Genomic DNA, 25654 nt, shown 5'->3' on the forward strand with positions numbered 1-25654 from the left:
TAATTTCCTCTTGCTCTATGGAAACAAATGTGCTTTACACCCAGTAAAAGTTCCAGGAATTCCGCATCCTGTAGTGGTCCAGGTGTGGTCCCACAGAGCAGGCAGCAGGGACTGCCATTTCCTCCTTAGTACTCACAGCTCCAAATGGGACTGGCTGGGCCCAAGTTGGTACTTTCATCTGTTGCTCATTCCCACAGTTCTAAGTTAATGCCATCTCCCCTTGCACTTCGTGTCAGCTTCATTCGACTCCCTGGAGCACCGGAGGCTGGATGGGGCCACATTGTCCCTTGTGGTTTTGTTTTTGTTTTTTTCTTTTTTCTTTTTTTTTTCTTGAGACAGAGTCATGCTCTGTTGCTCAGGCTGGAGTACAATGGCACAATCTTGGGATCTTGGCTCACTACAAGCTCTGCCTCCTGGGTTCAAGCGATTCTCATGCCTCAGCCTCCAGAGTAGTTGGGACTACAGGTGTCTGCCACCATGCCCGGCTAATTTTTGTAATTTTAGTGGAACAGGATTTCGCCATGTTGGCCAGGTTGGTCTCAAACTCCTGACCTCAGGTGATCCGCCTGCCTCAGCCTCCCAAAGTGCTGGGATTACAGGAGTGAGCCACTGTGCCAGGCTGTTCCTTGTGTTTTTTGAACTGGAATTCTCTCTGTGGATTGCCCTGGTGCTAGATTCATGCTTGGCCTTGGGATGGCTACTACAGCACTTTGTCTAAAAAAATTGCCATAAATCAGATGCCCGCTGATCTTTCCTGAGACCGTGGATGAGGAACACACACACACACACGCACACGCACACAAAACCCAGGTACACTGACCCCTAAAAGTACCAGGAAGATGGGCCCCGGAGGCACTGGCCACCTTGGTGCTCAATGTTGCTGCTTTTTCAGGCCTTCTCTCTTCACAGTGCTCTATTCATATTGGAGCCAACTTCAAGTCATTTTCCAGGTCTGTTTTTCTGAATCACTTGGAAATGTAATTAAAGTACAAAAGAAGGAATTCTTTGAATTTGTCCAACAGGTCAGGAAGTGACATTCCTGGATAAATAATTTCCATAATATATAGAAAGCTCAACTCAGAGAAGGCTTGTTAAACATGTGGTTGATCAGATTAGGGTTTTTCTGAATCAGGAAGATAAGGAAGAAAACCAAGAGCCACAGCATAAACTGTAGCCTTGGAAACTGTGACATACTAGTGGAAAATGCAGACAGAGGGTAGACATCTACGGAAAGGGCAGACAAAGGATTTCTCCTGAAATTGAAGAAAACCAATTACAGGGTTTGTTCTGCTACCGACAAGAGAGTGAGATACTGTGTCTGGTGTCCTGGGGTGTCTCACCCTGGTTTTGACAGACCATTTCTCCACTGCATCAGAAATTTCAGGCTCTGTGTAAGCTGCGGTTTAAAAAAACTGTGTCTCTGACTATCTGGTCCCCTTGGCTCAGCTTCCACCCCCAGTAAGTAAATCTCTGGGTTATTAATTTGGTTTCATTGAAAGCGTGATGTTGGGAAAAGCTGACCTGGATACCAGTCAGAACCGTTTTCTTAAATAAATGAAATGTTTCTGAATCATCAAACGTGGGGACAAAATTCTGGATCTGACCTGATTTATCTGTAAGCCCCTCTCTGCCAGAAGCAACCACCTCCAGAAAACCCAAAAAGCCTCCACAGGTCTCTCTTGAGCTCATACACACTTGAAAACAGGCTACAGTTTATAACACCGCTTCACATATTCTCCCGCTTTTCTGATGATGTTTAGTTTACCATCTCCGTAACACAGACTCAGAGAGGTTCTATGATTTGCCTGGGCTCTGCAGTAAGAGCATATTGTAGCTGCGACTCCGTGATGGACATCACTGAATCACAGTTGCCTGCAGTGGGTCTTTTGTTGGATTGCTTCCCCATTAACTTCCCTTCCTGGAGAGATGGTTTTAGAAACCAATTTGCCTCTGGGGGTGATTCCGCTTGTTTCTGCCATTCTTCTCCCTGAGTGCAGTTTTCCATGGTTTTCCCAGGATCCTTGTAAAGTAAATGATTCTATTCTTTCAATGTGAGTTGTTTTTTTTCCTCAAAGAAAGCAGAAAGAGAGATTTTCATTCACACCCATTGTGAGTTGTGCCTAAGTTGATGCCTCCTCCAGCATTTACGAGCACCCAGCAGCAAGGGTTGTCTGCACCTCTGAGAGCTTCCTCAGGTGTGGGGACTAACGCTGAGTTGCTCAGGTTCTTCTTCTGCCTGGTCCCCTGGGCCTGGCACTAGTGTGGGTGTGATGTGGGCCATAGATGAGCTGCAGGCCTGGGTTGAATCTCAGGGTGACCACAGAACAGCAAGCAGCTTTCTCTTCTGTTGGGCAAAGAAGTTGAATGGGCAGGGTGGGGTCTGCACTAAGGGAGGTGTTAAAATGTTTTCTGGGGAAGCCTTCATGTGATTTGTGGGGAATTGGGAGTTGGGAGACTTCCCAGTGTTTCAGCTAAGAGGCAACCTGCCCATATATGAATTTAGGACTGCGCCTGTTAGAGAATCCATTAGAGAAGACAAAGGCTGGAGAGCTCTGTTAGCATGGTTGAGATGCCAGGGACAAGAATGTGACTTAGAGATTGGCAGTGGAGATAGAGAGATTTTGGAGAAACGCTATGCAGACTTGGCGGAGAAATGATCACTTTTTTTTTGGTGTTTTATGAAATGTGAAGTCTAAAAGAATCATGGAAGGTTGTTTTATACCTTGTTAATTATATCTTTATTTTTCCATGTGGAAGCCCCTGCCTATCTGTCACAGTCCTGTGTGAATGGGATGACACACATCTGCAAAGGATGGACAATGGAGATGGCAGTATCTGGAGGACTCAGAAGATTCAGAAAGCGCTGACTCTCAAAACTTGTGAGCACCACACTCAGCTGTGCCTCCTGGGTCAAAGGAAGCAGTGGTGACCTCACTGGAGAAAGCTTACAGTATCTCTCACACCACATAATCAAGTCAGAAACACAGGTGAGTAGGGAAGAAAAGAGTTACATCCACAAGGAATTGCACTTTACTACTCAGATTTCAAAAATCTGGGAACCATTCAGTCACTCGTTCACTCTTTCATTCATTCAGCAAATACTATTAAATGCCTACAGTGTATCAGGCACCATGCTAAATTCTGGAAATTCAATGGTGAGCAAAACCAGGAATAGTCATAGCCGTGGTGGAATTTACATGACAGAGGCTAATCAATTTCATAAACAAATGCAAAACTATCCCTGGGAAAAGTGCTATGAAGGAGAGACTCACAGTGCCCTGAGGCCTGAGGTAGAGAGGATTTGGCCCAATGAGAATGTCTTTAAAGGTTTCTTGAGGCTGACCTTTGAAAGACTGGAAGGAGGTAAGTAAACATGATGGGGAAGAGGGTTTTAGGTCAAGGAATGGCATGTGCAAATACCCTGTGGCAGTAGCATGGCAAGCACTAAGGACAGAAAGAAGGCTGCTGTGGAAGGGCAAGGGGGAGAGTGAGTGGAGGGGTCAAGGCTGGAAGGGACAGGGCCAAAGCATGCTGGGTCCACAAACCACATTAGGGAGCTTTTCTTTATCCTCCTTATCATGTTTAAATTTAATAACATCAAATTATCTTCATTTCACTTTATATTACTTTCTGTTTACGAAAAGAGTTATTAATTTTTTTTCAAGACAAGGTCTCACTCTGTCATCCTGACTGGAGTGCAGTGGCGCAATCTCGGTTCTCCGCAACCTCTGCCTCCCAGGCTCAAGCCATTCTCCTGCCTCGGCCTCCTGAGTAGCTGGGATTACAGACATGTGCCATAACACCCAGCTAATTTTTGTATTTTTAGTAGAAACGGGGTTTCACCATGTTGGCCAGGCTGGTCTTGAACTCCTGACCTCAAATGATCCACCCACCTGGGCCTCCCAAAGTGCTGGGATTACAGGTATGAGCTACCGTGGAAGTGTTATTCATTTTTAATGAACAGGAGTGACATACAGATTTTAAAAAGAATATATTTAAGAGTAAAAATGGACTTGATATAAATAAAAATAGTAAGTTAATAGTTACACAGGTGGTAGGCAGAAGTGGCAAAAATGGCAGACCCAGAGCAGAGATGACTGCGGTGGAAGGAGTGTGGGTTCTGGAGGAAGCAGATGTGTTCGTGGATCCTGGCCTCTCTACTACCAGCTCTGTGATCTTGGCATTGAGCATCAGTTTTCTTGTCTGTAAAATGGGGATAATAATACCTGCTGTATGTGGGTAGTTGCAGTGAGCAATAAAATATTGCAGAAGGTTCTAACAGTGCTTGGCATATCATAGGCAATCAGTGAATGTATGTTCTTCTGAAAGGAAAAGAACTTTCTGGAAGCACTGAGAATAGTAATGTTGGTGGGGAGAGGCTGAAGGTGGTCTGACTATTCAACTATTCCTGGTGAGAGGTGATGCAGATTTAATATGGGATGGTAGAAAGAAGAGAAAAGTCTGTGGAGGAGGTAAACTTGAGTTATGCCTTTGAAAGAATGGCTTATCTGCTGATTAATCAATACGTAGAGAGAAAAAAAACATCCATTCCAAGTAGAAGTTACAGAGTGAGCTAAGCACAGAAGGGGAAGCTCCAAGGCATGTTGTCGGGGGATAGAGATGTTCCAATTTGGGTCTCAGTGGGAAATGAGTCTGGAAAGGCAGATGAAGGTAGGGCCATATTCTACAGCTTTACTTGCAGAGCAGAGTTGTGATCAAAACAAGAGAAAACACAAAGCACTAACAGAGGTAATGGCTCGCTTTTGTTGAGCACTTAGGATGTATCAAGCAATGTTCTAAAGGGTTTTCAAATATTGACTCTTCATTCTTGTATCAACCACATGACTGCCTACAAATTATTACCATCTACAATTTACAAATGAAGGAACTGAGGCACAGAGAGGTAAAGTGACTTGTTCAGGTGATGTAATTCTTATCCAGCACTAATGGGGAGCCCTCCAAGTCTTCTAAGCAACGCTGGTCTCAGATGTAGTGTGTACAGCGCCAGTGGAGGGGGAGGAGGAATAGCAGGCCAACTGGCTAGAGAAGAAACCATGGCAACATTTCAGACAAATTAGGAGGACTGGACTAGGAAGTCAAGGGTGGAGTGGAAACCCACTCTTTCTTCCTTTTGAGTGATCACAACCTACTCAGCAACAGTAATTTCTTTTTGTTTTCTCTTTTGCTTAATAAAGACGTTTGTGGATCCAAATCCATGGTAGGAGGTCTGATTAAGAGGATTTGCAGAGAGGCTTTTGAGAAGTTGGATGCTCACTGGTGGTTAGAAACTGCTGCTCTGGAATGAGCCACACCCTGCGCAGTATTTGATATTAAAATAGTCTCCTGATTGCTTCTAATTCGACAAGTAATAATAAATCACTACCTTCTGAGAAGGAAGGCTCTTATTAAGTAAAACATCTGTCAATATTCCGAGCGTCTACATTAATTTGGATATTGACTGGGTTTGGGTAGGGGGACTGGAGAAAGCTGAATTGCTGGGCATGATGAGCAAGAAGACTTAGAGATCCTGGGTGCAAGTGTGGGAGACAGAGGGGAAGGGTTAAGGGAGAAATCAATGAGATTGTATGATGCCTGCAGCTTTGGAGTGGGGTGACTAACGAACTGCTAAGATCACGTGTACAATACAGGTTGAGTATCCCTTATCCAAAATACTTGGGACAAGAAGTACCTTGAATTTCAGATTTTTAAAGATTTTGGAATATTTGCAGACCAGTTGAGCATTCCTAATCTGAAAATATGAAATCTGAAATGTTTCAGTGAGCATTTCCTTTGAATGTCATATCAGTGTTCAAAATGTTTCAGATTTTGGAGCATTTCTGACTTCAGATTTTTTAGATTATGAATGCTCTATCTGTATTTGATTTGGAATTGTTTCTATTTCTGTATGCAGTTTCTGCCATCACCTCCCCAGGCCTTAAGTCTGCTGCATTCAAAAGTGTCTTGTGGGAGGTGTGAGTAGATGTTTTGAGTGTGTAAAACTAAGAAACAGTCCTCATAAGTATGGAAACTTGGTTTATGACAGTATATATATTTCTGTTCTTTGACTTTCAGTATTTCTGTTTTCTTCTATTTTAATTGTGTCTCATAACAAGCATGTAACTGGATTGTTACTTTAAATCCAATATGAAAACACTGTTTGAAACTGGAGAGTTAAGTCTATTGAATTTTAAAGTGATTACTGATATATTAAGATATATTTATACTATCTTATGCTTATTATATGTTTTCTCTTTATACTGCATTTTACAGTTAAAAAAATTCTAAACCATTGCCTCTCTTTTTTCCTTTTAAAATATTGTGGCAAATACACCTAACATCTCTACCATTTTAAAGTGTACCATTCAATAGTGTTACGTACATTCACATGGTTGTGAGATCAATCTCCAGAGCTTTTTCATCTGCTCAAACTGAAACTCTATATCCATTAAACAACTCCTCTTTCTCCCCCCTCTTGACCCCTGGCTACTACCATTTTACCTTCTGTCTCTATGAATGACTAGGTATCCCATGTAAGTGTAATCATATAATATTTATCTTTTTGTGACTGTATTATGTCACTTTACATAATGTTTAACAATCTTCATTTTTGACTTCTTTTCCTTTTCTTACTATAATTTCCTTCTCGACTTGTTTGGAAAAAGTTATCCACTCTATGTCCACTTGAACAACTTGCTCAACTTGCTAAAGAAGTTGAACAATTTGTTGAGCAAGTTATTTTAATATGCCTGCACTAAACCAAAACCAACCCATATATTAATCCTGCTGAATTAGACCAGTACGAGGATCTGAGAATGCTTTAATTCTTGTTAGCCTCTCTCAACTTAGATGCTTTTGTTATTCCGTATTTTATTTCCAGCTTACCTTCTAATCCCTCGAATTAGACATTATTCTATTATTCTATTAGACATTATTACTATTGTTAGTGTTATTATTAACTTCAGAGTCAGAGTTTGCTTAGCTGTATCCCCCTATTCATATCCACTGATGTTTTTACTCACTATTCCTTCATGTGTCTCAGACTTAGCATTTGGAAGTATTTTTCTTCTGCTTGAAGTATATTTTTTAGGATTTTCTTCAGTGAGGATCTTTTAATGATAAACTTTTCTTAGTTTTTGTCTGAAATTGTCTATATTTTACTGTTGTTTTTGAAAGAGTTTTTATCAGCATACAAGTTTAGGTTGACAGTTTTGGGTTTTTTCTTCTCTCAATATATCAAACATTTTACTCTACTGATTTCTGTATTCTTTTATTGAAATTAAGGTGTCAGCCAAGAATTAAATTGCCATTCATTGGTACATGATCTACATTTTCTATATGGCTTTCAGAATCTAGTTGCCTTTGATGTTTCAAAATTTCACTATTTTGTATGTAGTTACTGATTTAAAAAATTATTTCACTTTGGATTTATTGAGCTTCTTAGATTCGAAGATTGGCATTTCCCAATACTTCTGGAAATTTCTCCATTGTTATAATACACTTCAAATATTGTTTTTCTTAGTTTTTCTATTATTTCCTTTTAGAAATTCAGGCTTGAATTAGGCCTTCTTTTTTTTTTTTTTTTTTTTTTTTGTTTGTTTCTTTTTTTTTTTTTTAGGCTTAATTAACTTTATTTTTCTTGTATAAAAACCCTATGTTGTAGCCACAGCTGGAGCCTGGGTCTGCTGCACGGAGACTCTGGTGTGGGTCTTGACAAGGTGGTCAGTGAATTCCTGACAGGGTGTCTCGCTCTTTCGCCCTGGCTGGAGTCCAGTGGCGCAATCTCAGCTCACTGCAAGCTCCGCCTCCCGAGTTCACGCCATTTTCCTGCCTCAGCCTCCTGAGTAGCTGGGACTACAGGCGCCTGCCACTATGCCCGGCTAATTTTTTTTGTATTTTTAGTAGAGACGGGGTTTCACTGTGTTAGTCAGGATGGTCTCGATCTCCTGACCTTGTGATCCACCCACCTCGGCCTCCCAAAGTGCTGGGATTACAGGCGTGAGCCACCGCGTCCGGCCTTGAATTAGGCCTTCTTAATTCATTCTTCATGTCCCAACCCTTCTTACTTATTTGCGTCATTTTGTATTCCTGTGCTGTACTTCAGTTTAATTTTGTTAAATTTACCTTTTAGTTTACTAACTTTCTCTTCATATATGTCTAATCTGTTTAACTTGTGCATTACATTTATAAATCCCAGTTGTTAATTATTTTTATTTCTAGAAATTCTGTTTCTTTAATTTTGAAATTTTCTGATTATTCTTTATGATATCTTGTACTGTCATGTTTTTCAGCTGTTCTATTAGTTTTTACGTTTTCCATCTATTAATTCCAGTTCCTAAGTCTTCGTGTTGTCTATTACTTTGGCTCTCATTCATGGTGACTTATTTCCCTGTATGTTTTGTGATTTTGATTGTAAGGTGATATTTTTACTAAAATCTTGTTTATGGGAATTGCTTGAGGTCTGGGTCACAGTAGAACTCCTTCAGAAAGAATTCGTGTTGGTGTCTGCCAGCCTCCTTCTAAAGAGAGATTTTATTTCTTGTTCACCTTACACTGTAAGTGGAGCCCTTTGATGCTCCAGCTTTACACAATGAACTCCTTTAAAATATTCCACTTTAGGTGCCTCCCAGGCTTTCTGTCCTGCCTCAACCCTGTGCAGTCATCCAAGTGGAAGCCTAAGATCTTCCGGTGGGGCACAGATCCTTCAGGTCAAAGCTGCTTCCAACACTCTCTTCCACCCAGAGGTTTCTGTTTTATATTGATCTCTAGAGTCCTTAAATCATCAGAGCTTTTTAAATATTCTAATTTTTAAACTTTTAATATTTTATCTAATATTTTAGTTGTTTTACTAGCAAGAATTATTCAAGGTATCTAACTATCCATACTGATAGAACTGTCGTTCTAGGCTCTTCTTTAAGCATCACAGTTTTTTAATATAAAAACCATTATCTCATATTCCTTTCTTTGTTAGCATTTTGATTTTGCTACATATAATTATATATATGTGTGTGTGTATGTGTGTGTGTATCTCAGCACCATTTATGTGGTGTTACTGTTGACTTCTGACTGCAAGAAGAGACCATGAGCCTCTAATTAACAGACTTGTGGAAAAGCTTTTCATCCTGAGATAACATTTATTGATTCAAAAGTTTATTCAAACGAATATAGCAGTTAAAAACATTTTCTTGTGATAAAACTGAAGGTTGAGAATAGTTTCTAAACATAAGATTAAATGTAAATTTAAATATTGTTTAGAAAAAGTGACATAGTCTTCAAACTTATACCTGTGCTACATCTTATCACTTTCTTTTTCTACTTCTATAATTATAAAAATGCCTTTTGATGGTAGTTATTAAACTATCTTGTAGACATGTGTACTTCAATATTTTAATATTGTCTCCTATATAATGTAATGAAAACTCTCCAAGCCTGATTAATTAATTTTCATAAACATTTTGTGTGAACTCCTGATCCATAACACATGTTCCTCAATTTCTTTTCTTTGCTGACAGTGTTATCAAGCTCACTTTGCCTGCCTCTTCTCCCTTTGGCCACAGGATTATTAATAAAATCCCAAACTCTAACAGATTCTTTGTGTTGAATTAAGTGTTAGAAAGACTTTTTTTTTCCTATGCAGCCCACAATAAATTCAATATACTTGTATCTGTCTTCCCCAGTAAGTGAAGGCAGAAACTGTGTCTTACTCATTTCTGTATGTCTTCTTTGACCCCTTTCTCCACTAAGTGCTTTATAATTTGATAAAAACTCTCAGTGTACCTCAGTGTGTTTCAGTGTGTGTGTGTACATATATATATGTGTGTGTGTATATATATATATGTGTGTATACATATATATGAAACGTAAGGGAAAAAAGAGTCACAATCCAAGTTTTTAACTGAGATTAAATCTGCTGTTGATGCCATCTAGCTTTCTTTCGGGTGAGAGACAGCTGGGGCCTGGTTGGTGTTCAGAGTCTGGGGCATCCTTTAGGTGACCTCTGGCCGCTCAGCTCACCTCTGATTCTCTCTCTCGGGCTACCTGGGCTGCCAATGACTCAAGCCTGGTAGAGGACCAGAGCATAGGTAAAAGGACCTGGGTCACCGCAGGAAGCTGGGGAGTGAACGGTGGTTTGTCAGCCCTTCATCGTGGCTGCGTGGTCCTAGAGAAGTGAAAAATCTGAGACTGCAAGGGGGCTTCCAAGGCTCCCCCCTCCCTCCACCATCCAGGCAGGCACAGCTCTGAGCTCTTCTCTGTGGCAGCATTTTGTTCCCTCCAATTAACTGTACATAACAACAAGGAGTGAAACCAAGTAATTTAAGAAATAATTTATCATATTCAGTTCACCATTAACAGCCATCTAGTGTTTCCTTTGCCCTCTTAAATGAGTCTTTGTTCTGATGCTCAGCTCTTCTGTGTATTCCATAAGCTTTTAGTGAGTGCCTCTTCCCCCTCCCTCCCTCTTTGCCTCCCTCCTTCCTCCTGCCTCCTGCCTTCCTTAAGCTTTGAAACACAAGTGTCTTTCTGGAAGCAGCTGAGCCTTCTCCCATCCAACATCTTTTGTCTCAGTTAATAAGGAATTGAATATTAATTTATGAGCATGAACTCCAGGCTGGGTGTTGAGACATACAGAGAATAGGATAGTCTTTGCCCTGAACCATCTTTCAGCCCACCCAGGAGATGAGGCTCATTCACCAAGAAACAGGGAGCGGAGGAAGGAGCACATAGTATTTGTCAGCATCATTGGCTGGGCTACTGGGGCCCAAGAGACGTCAGATCTTGCTGTGAGAAAAACTCCGTGGAAGAAGAGGGCTTGAACCTGTTCTGAATGTTGGTATGGATTTGGAAAGGAAGTAAAGAAGAGGGCAGCTCATATAGGGGTCCAGCAGGAGCACAGATGTGGCTGTGGGAATAAGCCTCTGGCATGAGGGCAGGTGAGACGAGGGCATAGAGGTGAGCCTTAGCCAGGCCAGGGCCCAGTTAATAAGGCCCTTTACCTGTCTGCTTGCTCTTTTGTCTCCGCTTTGGGATCACCTGGCCTGTGAGCCTCTCTTTCCTTACCTCTAGGGTAAAGGGAGTCCAACCGTCCAGAATAGATTAGGTGGTGTCCTCAGAGACGTTTTAGGTTTTAGAGTCTGTTTCTTTCACTTGTCTCTTTGCTGAGCTCTGTGTATGTGTGTGTAAGCCCAGGAGGTCAACCCTGCAGGGAGCTATGATTGTGCCACTGAGCTCCAACCTGGGCAGCAGAGAGACACCCTGTCCCTTAAAAAAAATAAGAAAAAGAAAAGAAAAAAAGTGTGTGTAAGTGTATGGGTGAGTGTGAATGCACAGCTGAGCTCTCAGGGACACACATCATTTACATCTTTTGGATTTGAGCAGGGTCTATAGCTTTGAGTTGCTGAGGCTGTGAGACCCTGGACCCTCCGCTGGGGCTCTAGTAGCAGCTCTGGCTCTACTTCAAAGTCTGTTAAGCTCCCTGATGGTGGAAGACGGGTCTAGGGATTGGGAGATTAGGAAGTCTGGGTTTTCAGAGGGGCTGAAACAGTACCCACACATGCCCCTCCTTTTGAGCAAGGTCCCAAAGCTCTGGGGGCACAATGAAACCTTCATGGTCAGGGTGTGCTCATGGCCCATGGTGCTGACCTCTTCTCAGAAGGCAACATCATGCTGAGTGCTATAGGGAAGGGGTCTTGCTGGTGTCCAAGGAGCCTAGAGGCTAACAGTCTGGACTGCCCAGAGCATGGACCACAGATGATCCAGGAAGAGTGAGCTAAGCAGGGACGCCGAGGGTCTGACTCTCTAGACATCTATGAGCAGGCACACACACTCACCTCAAGGCCTCTTGGATAGTGTCTGAAAGGCCAGGCCTCAACCAAAAAGTTAACTAAGATTTCCAGTATCTATTTTTAATTTCTAAGATTAAATATAAAATTGACGGCAAACTAAAAAAGAAAGATACCTTTAATTCCAAATTATGACAATATAATGAGCTGGTGACATATTTCTTTACTAAAATTTCTTTTGGAGAGGGCATATTATTTGAAAGAAATATTCAGGTAAATTGAGTGAGATAGAGAGTAAGATCCCAAGGGCATGCATGCAAAAATTACAGGGGGTGGCATCTTTAAGATTGGAAACAGTATTGAAATTTGTTTCATTCCTGAGAGGAAAGATGGCAGGAAATTGAGGTGAATAGATACAATCGAGGGTCCAGTAGGGTTAGGGAAGGCCAAGAGAGATCCCCCTTCTTGCTATGGGCTGTGCAGTATAACCCTCCTCCGCTGTCTCCCCTACAGAAACACTGGTGAGATCTACGGTGCTCATAATGCTTTCCTGAGAGCAGGCTCTTTGAGGGGCCAGAAGCCAGGGGCAGCAGGAGTGGATACAGGTGACAGCAGAGAAACAGGCAGCTAACATCTGCGCTGCAGATAAAAGGGAGCATTCAAAAGATGGCCACACAGGCGGGCAAGCCTGGAGGTTTCGATTGGACCACCTTATGTGGGAGGTAGACTCGGGGGCGGGGTTGTGTTCTCCATTTTAAAGAGAGAACCGAGCCTTCTTAAGACTAGGCTTTGGAATTAAGCAGTTACCTTACGGTGGAGTGAGGAGCTGATCCTGTGATACCCAATCATGCTGCTTCTGAACTTGAACTTCGGTTATCAGACACTGTCTCTTTTCTTATGCACATTGTGAATTCATTTCCAGAAGCTTTTAAATTTGTTCCAGAAATACCAACATGCACTTTCTGCCTAGTCAGGAAAAAACAAGGCAAGCTGAAATGACCAAACACAGGGAGCATCACAAGGCAATCCTCCCTTGACTCTTCAAAGGACACTAAACTGCAGCCCCCAGACCACAGGGCCAGGGATGGCAGCTTCACAGCCAGGTCAGACATGTGTGTTTCTTCCTGTCACTACAACTCAACTCCCTCACTCCCTGTGTTCCCTAAGGAGGGGCCGTGCAGGCAGCTGATGTCACAGCAGGCTGCTGAGATTTTGTTCAAAGCTGAGACCTGTTCCTCCCTCTTACGTGCTTGGTGGTGCTGCCCCTTTAAGATTTTTCTCCTCCTTCCTCCCCAGTAAGGGCAAACCAGGAAGAATGAAGCCAGGGTAAATTGAGAAAATATTTGAAGCCTATTAAGAATGGCAACAAGTTTATGGTGATTCTTAAGTTAATTATATCCTTTTTGACTTCCAGCCAGTCCCTTCGCTGGGCCTCCATGTAGACTTGGCCACCTATCCTAGCCTCAGTCTGGCAGCATGCCTGCCTGCCTTGTTCCTTCTCTTCCTGCCTCCAACCACTTCTTCCCTGCACCCTCCTGCACAAATAAGTCAGCAAGCCACTACAGCTGCTACTTGGGGCTTAAATGTGGTAGGTAGGGGCTGTGATGGGCATAAATAATTTGGAGTGGATACAGGTGTATGTATTTGTATCTGTGTGTGGGGTAGGGACATGGTAGTTAGTGGGAGACCACATATATAAACACTATTACCACAACCATATGCATTTATTTTCACATGTACTTTACAGTTTATAAAGTGTTATTTCCTGATCATTTAAATACATGAAAACTTTATGTAGTAGATGTTATCAGTGCCTTTTTCTAGATGAAGAAACTGAGGCTCGGAAAGTTCAAAAGGAGATCACACAGCTGTTAGGTGGCAGAACAAGGTAGGCTTCAGGCCAGGTCTTTGATTCTGCCGTGTGTGTGTGCATGTGTGTGTATGTGTGTGATTGTGTGTTTGTGTGTGTATGCATGTGTGTGCACGTGTGTGCATGTGTTTGCATATATGCATTGTGTACATGTATATGCACATGTGTGCACTTGTGTGTGTGCATGTGTGTGCTTGTGTGGGTGTGTTTGCATATATGTGTGTGTGCACATATGTAAGCACGTGTGTGTGCGTGTGTGTGCATGTGTGTGTTGGGGGAGGCATGGGTATTTTCCCTCTACACTATTACTGGTTCCCAAATAACAATAAAGTTGTACCTTTGTATAACATTTTAGAGTATACGAAGGAAAGTTTTGACATACTGCCTCATTTAATCCTTAAAACATTGCTATAATGTTGCTATCTCATTGGGGGTTTCTTTAGGGATTGCTTCTCCCTGGTCCACCAGGTCGGCAGGGGCAGCTGACCTCCATCTCTCTAGCCTCTGTTGAGGTTCAGAGTGAGGCCCCTGAGCCAGGTGGGGCCACTCAGTCCCTTCCCTAGGAATTTTGTATCTGGGAATGAGAGAGAGCAGCATGTAAACATGGCAGTTGAGAGTGACCATTTTCTGTCAGGTGTACTAGGATCAGAGAAAACCAGTGAACACTGAGAAAGGAGAGCAAAGAGGCTGTAGACTAGCAACAACTGCAAGACATAAGGAGACACAGACCTCCCCGTACTTCCTACAGGTCTTAATTCTTCAGTTCTACTCCATGAAGGTCAGAAGCTTCTCTCCGCTTGAATTCTGTGTGACACCCATGTTCTCTGCCAGTAAGGTTTCTTTTATACTTATACTAGCTAGGGTTAGTGTTCTGTTCCAAAAGAATCCTCAATACTATATATTAGAATTGGAAGCAGAGTGAACTAAATACTTAGAATAGGTACAATGAATGAATAGTGGAAGTCAGAGGATCGAGCAGTTTTCACTGTTGTGTTGTAGGAGCTCTCATGAGTTGGGCGTTGATGCCTTTGGTGAATACTGACATGTGTGAGTAGCCCTTCGGTGAGCCCTGGGGGAGGGGAAATAAGAATATGCAGGAATCATCTTTTAGGAAGTTGCTCAGTCTAGCAGGTGCTGTGGCGTCCATGCCACATTCCAGCAGCCCACCTCTGATTCCAGCTAAAGCTGTGGTGGACAGTTCCCTTGCATACTGACAGCATATCACCTCAAGAGTCTGCCTTGCTTCACTTGGCTTTTCTGTCTCAGCGCTTTCTCCAAAGCCATTGGAGCTCTCTCAGCCCATTAACAAACATAGCCCAGGGAAGGAAATGAACCCCTGAGAGTAGAGGGTCTGCTTCCAAGACAACTTACTCATATGGCTGGTAAGTTGGTGCTGGCTATTGGCAAGAGGCCTCAGATACTCCCCACGTGGAATCTCTGTAGGGCTGATTGAGTGGCCTCACAGCATGGCAACTAGCTTCCTCCAGAGTGAGCAATCGAAGACAGCAAGACAAAACATGCAATGCCCTTTATGACTGAGTCTCAGGAATTACACATTGTCACTTCTCCAATATTCTGTTGGTTACACATGTCAGCCCTGTTCAATTTGGGATAGAACCACACAAGAAAGTGAATTTCAGGAGATATGGATCATTGGGCTGCCTTGGAGGCTGGTTACCATGACATCTCTGACAATAGGGAATATAAGCCAGAGGATTAATGTTTCAGCCTCCTAATATTCAAGTACATTGTACATGGTTCCCCAGACAGTCTCTAGAGAGGCTGAGCCACAGTTGGCCATATCAGTAATCATCTCAAGTGCACACCCCTTATTGGCTTTTCCTTCTTAACTTTCCACTGCTCACTCCCTCATTCCTGTTTCCTGAGATCACTTTCCAAATGAACTCCCACACTGAAGTGCTTGTCTAATGCTTCTGGGGGAACCCAAACCAAAACACAAAGGCAATATCGAAAATAATTTTGAAACATGAAAGTATGCATTGCACTGCACAAACATGGTCAAGAAAGGCTTCAGAGAAGCCAAGTAGAATAATAGATACCAGAGGCTGGGAAGGATGTAGAGGGCAGTGGTAGGAAGAGAGACTGGTCAGTGGGTACAAACATACAGTTAGGTAGAAGGCATTAAGTTCTAACGTTCAATAGCAGAGCAGGGTGACTATAGTTAACAACAATGTATTGTGTATTTCAAAGTAGCTAGAAGAGAGAATTTGAAATGTTCCCAACACATACAAATAATACATATTCAAGGTGATGGATACTGGCCCAGATACTCTGACTTGGTCGCTACACATTCTATGCATGCAACAAAATCAAATATACCCCATAAATTGGTAAAATATTGTATAGCAATAAAAATGTACAATCCTTGCTACTCTCTCCTCTTACCTTGCTTCATCTTTTTTTTTTTTTTTTTTTTTTTTGGTAAAATGCTCCTACCTCAAATTATGTAATTTATTTGTTTTGTAACGAATGAATGATCTGTAATGATAATAATAAACTATGACATCAACAAATGTTAATTTCCTTTGTTATGTGAAACTGATACACAAATGGTGTCCCTCTGGTTCAGATCTCTAAAGTGAAGTCAGGGAGCCATTCTAGGCAGGACTGACGACCTGCAACCTTGCAAACAACAACAACAAAAACCCCCAGAAACTTGCCTCGAATTTGCAACCTTGACAGCAACATTCTGGAAAGCAGCTGAATTTCACCAGTGCTGCAACTTCTGAACAGAAACTAAGCCAGCTGCCTCTACCAATGATATATATATTTTTCAAAACAACTTGCATAATCATCCTCAGCTTCCTTTTTAAAAAATTTTTTTTTTAGGGACAGGGTCTTGTTCTATTACCCAGGGTGGTGTAAAGTGGCACAGTCCTAACTCACTGCAGTCTTCACCTCCAGGGCTCCCATAAGTCTCCTGCCTTAGCCTCCCAAAGTGCTGGGATTGCAGGTGTGCACCACCATATCCAGCCCTCGGCTTCCTTTTCAAAACCCGTACTCCCCTCCCTCTCTTTGGAACACAAGTTGACTTCTAGTTGAATCTGTGTCTTCCAAATTACAATTCTTAAGACTCCAATAAACACCTTGTCATACGGCAGGGAAAGAAAAAAAGAAAAAGAAAAAGAAAGGCTTTATAGGAGCAGCAGAAATCCAGAGATTGGGAAATGCAGTGAGAAGAAAGGCAAGAGGAGAGCACTGCAACTTCAGCAAGCCTCAGTGGCCACAAGGCCTGGCCAGGGCAGAGAACAGAGAAGAGCAAGATGTGGCTGGGACAGGGGTGGTCAGGACAGGGACAGCCTACCAGGAGGGAACTGGAGCAGATTGTCAATTGTGAAGGCCTTCATGATGGTCAAGGTGAGAGGTGAAAAGGGCTTGCACTGGGCGAAGCTGGCTGGAAACAAAAGATGGGAATGAAGAAACCAGATCTTACAAACGTTGTCTTACAGGGGCCTGGCAGGGCCTCCTTCCCAGGACCAGATAAATAAGATTGAAGACCCAGGACTGGGTCTCAGAAAGGACTACGAGGAGGTTAGCAGTTATTTTATTTATTCACAAACAATTATTCAGCACCTGTTAAGTGACATGCACTGTTTTAATCATGGCACGGCAGTGAACAAGATCATGAAACTCTGTTCTCAATGAGCATGCTTTCTGTAAGGATCTACTAGGAGTCTCCATTAGAACCCTGGAGGAAGTGCTTCCTAGCCACTGATTCTGTGCTTCCTCAGAGCTATCTCTGCAGAATCAGTCACAGCCAGTTCTTTTTGGTTTGCTTACTCTCAGTTTCCCCACACAATGCTCTGTTCACTTTGGCTGTTCACTCTTCTGCATGTTACTCATCCTACACTGAACGTTGCCCATTGACATCTGCTTATTTGCACGGATGGCAGCAGTGGCACACATCAGGGAAACAGAAGACTTAGTGGTTATGCCTAAAGTAATCAAGAGCTTGAGATGGTGCCAGTGTCAGGCCTGCTGTGTGAATCAATACAAGTTCAGGTTTGAACTCCTTGGTGGTATGCAAGAGATATTCAAGGCCATGCAAAGCATTCCTTCAACTTTGCTTCCTCTTCTTTCATGGTCCTCCTGTTGGCAGTACCACATCTTCATGAAACTACTTGAGGTTGTCTGCACATGCTTGTACCTCCAGGCCTGTGTGCCCTTGCTCCTGCTTTTCTTGGAAAGCCCGTCCCCACTTTCTCCACCTGTTGAGTTCTTAGTCATCCTCTATGCTTCAGTTTAAATCTCACCTCTTCTTGGAAGCCATCCCAGAATGAGTTGCCCCCTGTCTCACATTGTGAAAGCCTCTGTATCTTACTTGCAGCTCCTTGATGCTCTCTTGCTTTTTTGTGGTTCTTTCTCAGCACACCTGTTCTTTCTCATGCAGCAGACTGCATGCTCCTCAAGAGCTAAGGTCTTGTTTTGATGTTTTCAGGACACAGCATGGTGCTCTGCGGTAGTGGGGGCTCAATGTCATCTTTGCTAAATGAGCAGATGGGCGGTGTAGCTGCCACTAAAGCTGATGCACCTTACCTGGCCGCTGATGCTGAAGCCAGACTCCTCATCAGATGGCAGAACTGAGACTGGCAGGGTCTTGCTGCCTGCTATCACCAAGGGAGGGCAATGTGCTGTGTGGCTCCAAGGATGCAAATGTAGGGGGCCTCCTGAACGTGTCTGATGTTGACATCCTCTTACAATGTGGACTCAACACAGGTCTTCTGCTCCATTTGTCAGACACATGTTTTAATTTCCCACAGGACAGAAAAGTCCTGAATGCAAACCCCATTTAAGTAACCTGTGTGTGTATTATTCTTTGTCACTTAAGTCTTTACACTGGGAATCATTTGTATTTACCTTAAAGAGGAAGCTAGAAAGATTCTTTGAAACTTCAGGAAGTCTGAATGTGACTTAAACGTGACTTAATTGTTTAGAAATTAAAAACAAATTTTTTTCATAAGTTATTGGGGTACAGGTGGTATTTGGTTACATGAGTAAGTTCTTAAGTGGTGATTTGTGAGATTTTGGTACACATATCACCCGAACAGTATACACTGTACCATATTTGTAGTCTTTTAATCCCTCACCTCTCTCCCACTCTTTGCCCCGACTCCCCAAAGTCATTGTATCATTCCTATGCCTTTGCGTCCTCATAGCTTAGCTCCCACATATCAATGAGAACATACGATGTTTGGTTTTCCATTCTTGAGTTACTTCACTTGAATAATAGCCTCCAGTCTTATCCAGGTCACTGCAAGTACTGTTAATTCATTCCTTTTTATGTCTGCATAGTAATATATATATATCACAATTTCTTTATCCACAGTTTATTTAATCACTCAGTATTTCATATACACACATATATACATATATATATATATCACAGTTTTTTTATCCACTCATTGATTGATGGGCATTTAGGTTGGTTCCATGATTTTGCGGTTGTGAATTGTGCTGCTACAAACATGCATATGCAAATACCTTTTTCGAATAAAGACTTCTTTTCCTCTGGGTAGATACTCAATAGTGGGATTGCTAGATCAAATGGTAGTTCTATTTTTAATTCTTTAAGGAATCTCCACACTGTTTTCCACAGTGGCTGTACTAGTTTACATTCCAACCAGCAGTGTAGAAGTGTTCCCTGTTCACTGCACCCATACCAACATCTACTGTTTTTTGATTTTTTAATTATGGTCATTCTTGCAGGAGTAAGGTAGTATCGCATTGTGTTTCGATTTGTGCTTTTCTGATCATTAGTGATGTTGAGCATTTTTCATATGTTTCTTGGCCATTTGTATATCTTCTTTTGAGAATTATCTATTCATGTCCTTAGCCCACTTTTTTTCTTTTTCTTTTTTTTTTTTTTTACAGAGTTTCATTCTTTCGCTCAGGCTGGAGTGAAGTGGCATGATATCGGCTCACTGCAACCTCCACTCCCTATGTTCAAGTGATTCTCCTGCCTCAGACTCCTGAGTAGCTGGGATTATAGGTGCCTGCCACCATGCTCAGCTAATTTTTGTGTTTTTAGTAGAGACAGGGTTTTGTCATGTTGTTTGGCCAAGGTCTCGAACTCCTGACCTCAGGTGATCCATCAGGCCTCAGCCTCCCAAAGTGCTAGGATTACAGGTGTGAGCCACCACATCCAGCCCTTAGCCCACTTTTTGATGGAATTAAAAGAAATCATAGATGACACAAACAAATGGAAACACATCCCATGTTCATGGATGGGTGGAATCAATATTGTGAAAATGACCATACCGCCAAAAGCAATCTACAAATTCAACACAATCCCCATCAAAATATCACCATCATTCTTCACAGAATTAGAAAAAACAATTCTAAAGTTTATATGGAACCAAAAAAGAGCCCACACAGCGAAAGCAACACTAAGAAAAAAGAACAAATCTGGAGGCATCACGCTACCTGATTTCGAATTATACTATAGGGCCATAGTCACCAAAACGGTGCTATAAAAATGGGCACACAGACCTATGGAACAGAATAGGGAGCTCAGAAATAAACCCAAATACTTACAGCCAACTGATCTTCAACAAAGCAAACAAAAACATAAAGTGGGGAAAGGACACCCTTTTCAACAAATGGTGCTGGAATAATTGGCAAGCCACATGTAGAAGAGTGAAACTCGATCTTCATCTCTTGCCTTATGCAAAAATCAACTCAAGATGGATTAAAGACTTAAACCTAAGGCCTGAAACTATAAAAATTCTAGAAGATAACGTTGGAAAATCCCTTCTAGACATTGGCTTAGGCAAGGATTTCATGACCAAGAACCCAAAAACAAATGCAATAAAAACAAAGATAAATATCTAGGAGCGAATTAAACTAAAGAGCTTTTTCATGGCAAAAGGAACAGTCAGCAGAGTAAACAGACAACCCACAGAGTGGGAGAAAATCTTCACCATCTATACATTTGACAAAGGACTAATATCCAGAATCTACAACGAACTCAAACAAATCAGTAACAAAAAAACCCAAACAATCCCATCGGAAAAATAGTATTTTTAAAGAGTCTACATTTTAAAAGGCCAGGGCTCTTTAAGATAATGGATTTAGAGGCCTCTTACCTTTTCAAACGCACACATTGCATTTATGTAAACAGTGCTTATTAACTCTAAGTACCTCTCTTATTCTTTGGTCTTCTTTTATTCTGATAGTCACTGTGAAACCGGACAAGGGCTTAGAATTTCTGATCCCTGCTTCAAAAACCCAAGCCATATGCTCTATGCCAGGCCAGATGCTGATCCCATGTCTGTGGTTTCAATTCCACTCCAGAGGACCTCGGTGTTGGCTTAGTAGGGGGAGAAAAGCAACCAGGCATTTTTCCTCTTAAAAATCCACAGATACTTCAATGTAGTGTTTGCTGAGTGTTTTTAGAGCTATTACCTCATTTGCTTCTTAACAGTAAAAAGATTTGAAAGAATTATCATATTTAACATGGAGAAAACTAAGGCTCAGGAAACTAAGTGATCTGTCCATTATCATGCAGCTAAGAAGTGGTGGAGCTGAAACTAGTATTCAGCGCCCCTTGTGGCGGCACCAAAATTTCCTATTTCCCATCCTGCACTACTTTCCCATCCCGTAAGCACCTACTTCCTTGTGAACACTCACCCTGTACCCTTTATCTCAGCTGATTGTCAGCTAGTCTCCTGAAGGTGACAATGGCTGATAATAGCTTATGGTGTGATACTTTCCAGGGAGAGTTAAATTTTCCCCAGGAAAGAAACAAAAACAAAAACACTAAGAGCTTACTTGGGGGAGTTTTGGGTTGGTGACAGGTCTGCTGTGGAGTTGCCTGGATGACCAAAAGTTCTTCTTGGCACCCCGGTGGCCACCACATAAGCATGTGGTTTTTTATTTGTATTTTCCTAGTTCTGAACCCTAAGGTTGATGGCACAAGAGAAGAGAAAGGAGGAGATGCCGAACGGACACGCTGTGAGCAATTCCATGTTGTAGGGGCCCCAGTGGGTCCTGTGGGGGGTGAGACCCCAGAACCTTGGGTTAGGAGGCCTGCAGCTTAAGTTGAATGCGGAAGCACAACATGGCTTTTCACACAGACTTTTCTGTATTCCCTCACCCACTTGGATGAGGCCACAGAAAAAAAAACAACAACCTGTTTCTTTATTAATGATGCTTTCTGCAGAGTTAGATTAAGCACTGATTAAAGGCAGATGCTTCCAAAGTATAAATGTAAGTACCCTTTCAGTCACTTCTCCGGTTACAGGGTTTCCTACACAATTCTTTAGAATCACTTTGGCTGTCTTCCCATTTGCCTTCCTCCACACTCTCCACCCAGCTTCCAAGCCGCTCCTCCCAGAAGGGCTCCAGACAGCTGCCAGGAGCCGGAGCTCGAACTCTGCTGAGAGACTTGCTCTGGGGAGAGCTTCAAGAAGTATCGCTGGGATTGCTGTCTGGAGCCACCTTACCAAGAAGTCAGGTAAGTCCTCTAGGCCGGGTGCAGGCCTGTTCTGTTCTTTCAAGTCTGGGACCTGCCACCTGGAACTTGGTTGTTTTTCTCATCAGGATAGAGTACAGGACTTTTGTGATTATTTCCTGATCGAATTAGAAGCAGAGAGTGTGTACGAGATATATGGCTCAGCTGGTGGAGTCCATAGGGTTGTTCTTCCTGCTGTCAAATGCACTGAGAGGTCATGGGCTCACAGGGACAGGAGATGGCCAGCTGGCCAAATAGGTGCTGGCAACCCTGGACTTTGTGTCAGCAATTGGACCTTGCTAGAAAAGGTCATCTCAAATCTTGTCTCCATCTGAGGCGATGGTAAAAATCCTCCAAATATTTTATGAATTCCCCGTGGCCAATTTATTTAATCAGAAATTGACATGCATGATTTCTTTACTGAAGAGCTAGCAAACTAATCTTGGGATTAACTTTGAATTGAGATCAATTTCATGAAACTCTGATCATGTTCATTTGCTTTCTGATTTTCTTATGGGATCTATGAAAAGGGAAAGAGAGAAGTTTTTTTTGTAACTATGTTAATAAATATGGATTATGTGTCACCAAAATTAAGAGCTTGTTCATGTTACACTTAAAATGAATGAGGAGGCTTTCTGTAGGGCATGTCTACCATTAAGCTGTCTGACTTGGATGGTGGGTGAGAGTGTCATGGTGGGGCCAGTGGAATTCCTGTAGGACTGACATGTGAATGAGGAGGTGGCAGCGGGCTGAGGTCCTGGGAGGCCACGTCACACATAGTGAGGCTGCCATAGACGCAGACCAGCCCAGTTAGAAGCTTGTGAGGCTTTCTCCTCTTGCCTCCTTTCTCCCATCTGCTTGGGGATGTCTTAGTTTTAAGTATGAAGAACTAGGCAAGTAGGTGGAATTGCATGGTGGCTAAGAATACAAGGCCTGGAATGGGATTGTTTCAGCTTGAGATTTTCCAGCACTTATTTATGTGATCATAGGCAAGTTTTCTCAATTTCTGTAAGACCTGATGTCTTCTGCAAAATGGGGATGATGTAATCATGCCCACCTTGTAGATTTCTGGGGAAATTCTGAAAGATAATCTATTTAAAGCATTTGCCCCTTTGTTTAGCCCATAATTAATAACTCTTACTAACCTCAGTGTGGACCTCTGGCATTCCAGATTGTGTGAACCACATCTATGCTGAAATGTTCCACGTGAGCAGTTGCAAACATCTTGCGATTTCCCTTACTGGTTAGGATAAAATATGAGAATCAGGGCGTCAGTTTGCTCTTTGCTGAAAGAGAAAGCTAGAAACATCAGGCAAGGAAGATATAAGGTTAAAGACTCTGACCTTAAAGAGAAGGCCATAAATAATCCATCTTAATTCTAGATGAATGTTTCTTTCAGAAATCCCCAAGAATAATATTTATCTCATATAATTGTTTTGAGGGTTAAATGAGATAATGTAAGTTAGCTAACACACCCCAAATTTCACCTGAAACAGCATAGACACGATGAAATGGTAGCTTTCTTTATGAAAATGTTCTTGTTATAGGGTTTAGTGAAAAAGTCACCATTTAAAATTGTTATACAGGACAATGACAGTCATATGAAATATATGGACAAAAAGACTACTGCAAAGAGATACACCAAAATGTTAAAACTTGCATGTATTAGATGGCTATGGCTTGTGAGTAATAATTTCCTTTTCTTGGTTTCTAAATTGTATTTAGTGAATGACTCTATCAGCCAGAGCCCCAGCAGGAAACAGCATGTTCAGATTGGACATTGTGAGGATATTTTATTAAAGGGACTTTTTACAAAGGTGTGGGCAGAGTACCGTAACAGAAGCAGGTGATGGTGCATTTCTCAGGTTGGTGAGAGTGAGGTGCCGTTACACCCCACATCAGAAGAGGCAAGGGAAGGGAGGTGTGAGCCCTGTAGATGGGCACCTCACAGCGTTGTGGCCCATGGCCACCATCAGGGGAAAGCTGGGGGAGAAATCCCTGCCCTCGCTTTCCCATCATATTCTGGATCACTTGCTGGATGCCTCTCACCAACCAAACCCAGCCATAAGCCAGAGTGTGAGAGATCCCATGGGGGGCTACATGTGGGTCAGCTTTGCATCACTGAACAGGGTGGGGAAGGATGGAGAGTGAGCTGGAGGGCACAGTGAGGCTACATGACTTTTATAACTACAGGCGAATTCATAAATAAGAGCCAAGAGTTGGTGTGCAACCCTCAGTGTTTTCACACTATGTTGCCTGTTGTCCAGATCATCTCCCTCTCTCCTCCCAGCTAAGTGACTTCTGATTCCTCCTCACCATGCCCCTCTTAGGGCTCCCACAGTGCCAGACGACTGCCTCTGGTGCAGCCGTACACATGGCGTGGTTTTATCCTCCGTCATTTCTTCACCTGGTCCCCAGAGATTGGAAGACCCTGGAAGGCTGGTGTTTTACATCCCTTTGCATCCCCAGTGCCCAGCTCATGAATGAATGAACCATGGGAGGTCAGGTCTAAATGCTTCTATAAAGCTTGCAGCTTTGGAAAGTGAGGTCTTAGTCCTCTCTCCTAGGTGAGTGTTTGCTTTCTGTCTATTCGGCAGGAGTGGGCCAGTCCTCAGAAGAGTGGTTGCAGAGTTCCCTGTGACAGGCAGCCATGGCCACCCTGCAAAATAGGCCCCTTGGCTCATCAAGGTCTTGCAGGGGCTCCTCACTGCTCTCCCAGGCTCTGTCATTCCCCACATCAAGTGGTAACCTGCATGTGGCCGGCCTCCCAGTTTAAGACTGCATGCAAGTTGAGATTCTGCTTGTTTCCTCCATGGCCCCAGGGGATTGGGAGTCTGTCGTTGTGCTTGATATCTCGTCTCTCTAGTTTGAATCAGAAGACTTTTTGATCCCTTGAAGGGTTTTCACAATCCTTTTGCAACCTATAAAAGTAACACAAGCACATAATTCAAGTAGCTTAGGAGGAGAAAATGTTGAGAAGGATATAACATGAAAAGTAAAATATCTCTACTTTCACCTCTATGCTCAGTCCCACTTCCTAACCATTTTAGTTTTTAATTCTGCTCATTGTCTCTCTTTCTTTATTTAATGTTTTTAAAGTTTTATTTTATTTTTTTCCTTTGGACTACTATCCCCAGGGACTATTTTATTTTCAACTGACAAAATAATCATTGTATATATTTGTGGATGGTCTCTCTAACTTTAAATTAGCTTATACTGCTATTTCTTGATTTATCAAGTTTGAGTAGAAGTTTTTGTTTTGTTTTTATTTTATTTTATTTTATTATACTTTAAGTTCTAGGGTACATGTGCATAACGTGCAGGTTTGTTACATATGTATACATGTGCCATGTTGGTGTGCTGCACCCATCAACTCGTCAGCACCCATCAATTCATCATTTATATCAGGTATAACTCCCCAATGCAATCCCTCCCCCCTCCCCCCTCCCCATGATAGGCCCCAGTGTGTGATGTTCCCCTTCCCGAGTCCAAGTGAGCTCATTGTTCAGTTCCCACCTATGAGTGAGAACATGC

The 25654-nt window shown here is 42.4% G+C and overlaps 1 protein-coding gene across 1 annotated transcript in view; it reads left to right on the forward strand.

Annotated features, from left to right (window-relative positions):
- The window catches only part of SCN11A (sodium voltage-gated channel alpha subunit 11), a 226141-nt gene that overhangs the window by 71510 nt on the left and 128977 nt on the right, over positions 1 to 25654 (forward strand). Inside the window, exon 3 of the mRNA XM_023231709.2 lies at positions 21983 to 22123. The gene's annotated coding sequence lies outside the window, so the exon portion shown is untranslated. The remainder of the gene's footprint in view (positions 1 to 21982; positions 22124 to 25654) is intronic.

This window comes from Piliocolobus tephrosceles, chromosome 2 (assembly GCF_002776525.5).
Source record: "Piliocolobus tephrosceles isolate RC106 chromosome 2, ASM277652v3, whole genome shotgun sequence".
NCBI classification, from domain to species: Eukaryota; Metazoa; Chordata; class Mammalia; order Primates; family Cercopithecidae; genus Piliocolobus; species Piliocolobus tephrosceles.